General features: G+C 56.5%; 1 long non-coding RNA gene across 2 annotated transcripts; it reads left to right on the top strand.

Annotated features, from left to right (window-relative positions):
- The first annotated feature begins 303 nt into the window (after window positions 1-303).
- Window positions 304-4,324, top strand: LOC139037487 (uncharacterized). 2 transcript variants are annotated; one of them, XR_011490345.1, is made up of 3 exons: window positions 304-556; window positions 992-1,084; window positions 3,970-4,324. It is a non-coding gene; the product is annotated as an uncharacterized lncRNA (long non-coding RNA). The 2 variants fall into 2 exon arrangements; XR_011490346.1 differs by lacking the exon at window positions 3,970-4,324 and adding an exon at window positions 1,768-2,681.
- Window positions 4,325-5,158: the final 834 nt, after the last annotated feature.

Below are 5,158 nucleotides of genomic sequence, written 5' to 3'. Positions count from 1 at the left end.
CTCAGTCCTGTCCCAAGCATAGGAACGAACGCTGCTTCCTGATTGAGAGTGATAACATATTACCCCCTCCTCTTTATATCAGGCAGCCTCCTAGCTTCCCCCCAACCAGCCTCCCAGCCCCTAGCATCCTAGTTTACTCTGAGTGGGAGCCCACAGAGTCCAGAGCTGGCAGCTGGGAGGCAGGGCACACAGCACACTCCTCTTTCCGGCTTCCCCAGTTCGCCTTCCCAGCAGGCCTCCGCCTTCACCCCACCACCCCCCAGCTCGGCCTGATGAAAGAGCAATGGTGCAAAATTCGTTGGGGAGAAAAACAGGAAGTGGAGCCGGAGAGCTCGGCTGCAGAAGCTCTACCCCAGCAGACTGTGGCAGCCCCCTGCCACCCGCGGCCTTACAGGAAAGTGTTGAGGGGGCAGCCCCAGCCCATCGGGGGAGGTGGGGGTGAGGGAGAATCCGGTAAGGACCCTTTGTCCGTGAGGGGCTTCATTCCTAGATCAAACACCACACCTGCAGCCCGTATTTCACATCTTTTCTCACCTACTCAGGACAGCTCCTCAAGGTTGGTACCTTTACCCCATCTTACAGATGAGGAAATAAACCCAGAGAAGTTAAATGACTTGGCCGAGGCCACACAGCCTTTCCCACGGCTGGGTCATGGCTCCTCGATTCTTTCTCAGGCTTTGATTTCTATTTGTGGTGTGTTTTTGTTCTGGGCCTGTGAGTGCTCAGTGGGTGAGGGGAGGGTGTGTGTGTGGTGGGGGAGGGCTGCTTCTGGCTCCTGCATCTGAGCACATCTGGGCTGGCGGGAAGACCGGGAGCAGGGCCGGCAGCAGAGGGCCTGGTTCCTGGGATGTGTGAGATGGAAGGAGCAGGAGAAGAGAAGAGGAGAGCCCGGGACGGGACGGAGGGAGCGGGGCGGGGGTGGGGAAGGCACTGGAATGACGGCCTCGCGATGAGGCTCCCCAAATACTAAATCAGGTGTTTACAACCTCAGCTGGCCGACCGTCCGAAGGACTCAGAACTCCAGTTGAGTTCAGAAGCCACTTTCCCTCCCAGGCCTGGAACTTGGGGAGCTCCGATTCTCTCTGTATGTATACATGTCTGAGAAACAACATCCAAATGGGGCCCCAGGGAAAAGAAGCAGGACTTGAGGTGGCCTGAGTACGGCAAAGTGATGGGGTGGGGAGGTTTACCCCCCAAAGGCTGCTCCCCAGCCGAGCCCAAGCCCTCACCCGGACCCCAGCTCTGCCCCACCTGGGGATCATGAAGCTTGCCTCACTCTGTCTGCTGCATCCCAGGACAGACCCTGGACTGCAACCTGGGGCTTCTGGGGACTTCCCCACGGAGTTCCTACCCCAAGCCTCTCCCCTGCCCAGGTCCGCCCCCAGATCTTGACCCACGGGCTTCAGCCCCACTTGCCACACGCACCTGCTTTCTGGTCACCCCCTCTACCTCCAGCTGTCGGTGGGCACCCCCTCTCCCCAACATTCCCCAGAGCTGTCCCGCCCCTGTGCAAGGTGCTGCAGCCCCGCGGTCCCCTGAGGTGGAAACCACGGCGCCGTGCTGTGACCTTTGTGTGCCGCCACCGCCACCGGGCGACCTCCCCGAGATAGGGCGCCCTTCCCAGAAACGTCTGGGCTGCGAGACCACAGGGCCCAGAGCTTTCCCCATGGGCTGCAGGTGAGAGGGGCTCCTGCCTCAGCCTCAAGGCGTCCCTCCTCTCTCTGACCCCTGCGGGTAGCAGCATCCCCCCTCCTTTCCTCTGTGCAGGAGCCCGGGCCTCTGGTCCCCAGCCCCTCCCGTCCAAGAGCGCGCTGTGGGGACCTGCTGGTACAAGAAAATGCTTAGAACAACGCCGGCCCTTAGGGAGAGCTCAGAAGACGTGTATACCGTCATCCTCTTTAATCCTCACAACAACCCCCTAAGTGAGCATTATGCTCCTGTTTTACAAGTGAGAAAACTGAGGCAGAGAGATGGGCGCTGCGGGCAGCACAAAGGGGCTGATGAGGGATTTGAACCTAGGTCTCTTGGAAGCTGTGCTCTCAGACCGTGCGGAGGGCTTGCCCATCTCCCCTGGTTTAGGGCCAGATTTGGATGCACACACATGCATGCGCACACACACACACACACACACACCAGCTTTGGATGTACATACACTGCACACATACACACACAGCATCGCACACTGCATACACACCAGCACATCCTGCACACACTGCATACACACCAGCACACACACGCACACACACCTAGTGCCTCTCCCACCCCCGCAGAAGGGCTCGATGGGATGCGAGGCTGCACCTTTACAAAGAAGTTGAAGTGGAGCCCGGGGCGGAGCCTTCCGGCCGCCGGGCCACCTTCTCCCACGCGGCCTCTCGTTTGAACTCCAGGAGATCACGGGCGCCACCTGGTGGTAATATGAGGTAAAGGCACCGCTGTCCCAGCCGTGCTCCAAGGCGCTCATCGCGCTCCCTGCGGCCCGAAGGAAATCGGCCAAGCCAGTGGGTTCCACGACTCGGCATTCACTCTCCTTTCCGCCTAGTTCCCTCCAGGGATGGGGAAATGAGCAACTCTTGTATTGCTTTGTTTGGGCTGCTGGTGGTTTGGGGTAGATGTGTCAAGAAGATTATTTTACTGAAAATATTTGTATATTATATGCAACAAACTTCCTATTCTTTTCTTAATTCCTGTGTGCAGGTTATTCCAGAGGTGCTTTTTCTGCTTAGGTTGGCACTGGCAGCTCAGCTCTTCCCTCCTCCCACCCCCTTCTCCCAGCTCAGCTCCTGGGCCTGGAGGTGCCGGCTGCTCCTTGCTGCCAGACTTTGCTCCCAGGCTCCCGGCTGGGTCCCCAGCAGCCTGGTGGCCTCTCCATTTGGGCCTGTGGGAGTCCCCTCCAAGGAATCTGCCCCCAACCTGACTTCCCACCAACCCGCTCTCATCCTGCATTTCCTTTCTGCTTCAGTGAAACTTGCCTCTTCTCCCCGCCCCCAGTAGCCTAAGCCAAAACGGGCCTCACTGTTTCCTTCTCTTTCTTTTGTGCCTCATTCAGGCATCACCAAACCTCACCATCCATGTGACCGTCAAGGGATGGGGGCTACAGGTTTCACTCATTCATTAACACACATTGTCAAATGCCAGCAAACATGGCCCGGAGAACGCAGGGTGGCCAATGTCCCTGACCTTGAGGACATTCTAAAGCGGGGGAGGGGTGGTTTGGAGGGGATGGGAGGCAGACGATACAGGAAAAGGCAAGGAACAAACAGGCACATTCATAATGCGTCACAGGCAGTATGCGCTGTGCAGAAAGCAGGTAAGGGCCCCCATTGCCAGACCCCCCAGGTGCCCTCCTCACCCTGCCTGGTGTCCACATCCCACACCAGGAGGCTGCCCTCTGCCCACAGCTGCCTTCCTCACTGTCGGGGCGACTGGCCCCATGAGGACCCGCCCCCTCTCCCCTTCCCCCTTGCCTCACCCTAAGGCTCTGATGCTTCCCACCGGGCCACACTCCTGTGTGGATGCCTCCTCACCTGGCTGGGACTCCAACATCCACACCTGGCCACCCAGGGCTGCATGGCCTGTCTCCCCCCTCCCAGTGCCCTTTGGACAGAATTCATAAAGGAGAGGAAGGAACGGAAGGGGAGGAGAGAGAGAAAGCCGCCTCTCAACCTGATATTGTGAAAAATTTCAAACTCTCCAAAAACCTGAAAGAGTAGTATAGTGAGTGCCATATACCCTAAAGATACCTAAGATGGGAAGAACGGCCTGGAGGGAAGCAGGTGGAGGGGATGGTCCAGAAGGAGGGAAGACAGTAAGGAAGCCGAAGTGGGAGGGGCTGGCCTGGCTGGGAGCATGGACAGTCCCTGGTGACAGGCAGGCGGGACGAAGACAGAGGACAGCTGTCCATAGACTGGTAGATACATTGTGGGAATACAGGGACTTCTGGGATTTTGGTTTTTTTTCCTTGTTAATTAGGAAGCAAGCTCATCAGCTGAGAGAGAAGAGGGGAGGAGGTGCTGAGAATGGAGGCGTGAAGTGAGAGTGTGAAAGTCCTTCTGGGATCCTGTGAAGACAGCCCCTGGAGAGGTGTGGCTGTGTGTTCTCCGGATGCTTTGGGCTTTGGTCCGAGTGAGTCTGCACCTCCGTCTTCTCTCCCCAGTCCCTGCCCGGCCTCGCTCCCTGCCTCACCGTGGAGTTCCCCAGCTCTGAGGTCAGGGAGGGGAGGAGAGTGAAGCTCCTGCCTCTCCCTGGCCTGAGTCTCTCTGCTGAAGTTGGTTTGAGCCGGTTTCTCTCACTCTATCTCCTTGAACACGTTGCTCGAAACTTCTAACTTCAGTTCCTCTCCTCTTATCCATCTGCCCTTCTGTCCCAGCCAGATCCTATTTCCAGAAGAGTTCATTGCTCTATAGGCATTAGCTAGGCAAAGACAAAGTTCTGGAAAGTTCCAGAGTCCTGAGTGGGAGTGATCACGACCAGTGCTTACCAAGCACCAGGCATTGTTGTAAGCAATCTTTACCCAGTTAACTTACCCAGGTCTCACAGTGGTCCTCCACGAAGCCTCTGCTATGATTTCCACAGCACGCAGGAAAGGTGGGGCTGAGCTGGGATTCACACCCCTGGGGCCTGACTTGGTTTGGAACCTGCCGGGTCCCATGCAGCTGGGTGGTACAGGAGGATGGGTTCTGGAAGGATTGGTGTGTGTTGTTGTCGTTGTTCAGTCAGTCATGTCTGACTCTTTGAGACCCTGTGGACTGCAGCACGCCAGGCTTCTCTGTCCTTCGCCATCTCCTGGAGTTTGCTCAAACTCATGTCCATTGAGTCAGTGATGCCGTCCAACTACCTCATTCTCTGTTGCCCACTTCTCCTCTTGCCCTCAATCTTTCCCAGCATCAGAATCTTTCCCAGTGAGTTGCCTCTTTGCATCAGGTGCAAAAGTATTGGAGAATTGGTATATAACAAGAAAAGGGGAGTTAAAATTTTCCAGATGAAGATTTCCCTAGTGGTCTTATGATTAAGAATCTACTTTCCAATTAAGGGGACGTGGGTTTGATCCCTGGTGGGGAACTAAGATCCCACATGCTGTGGGGCAAGTAAGCCTGCTTGTGGCAATGAAGATCCAGCACAGCCAAAAAAAGAAAAAGAATTTCCAGATGGCTTTTCAAGC

This window comes from Odocoileus virginianus, chromosome 11, assembly GCF_023699985.2.
Source record: "Odocoileus virginianus isolate 20LAN1187 ecotype Illinois chromosome 11, Ovbor_1.2, whole genome shotgun sequence".
NCBI classification, from domain to species: domain Eukaryota; kingdom Metazoa; phylum Chordata; class Mammalia; order Artiodactyla; family Cervidae; genus Odocoileus; species Odocoileus virginianus.
Note: the sequence above shows the minus strand (reverse complement) of the source record. Positions and strands in the feature narration are given on the sequence as shown.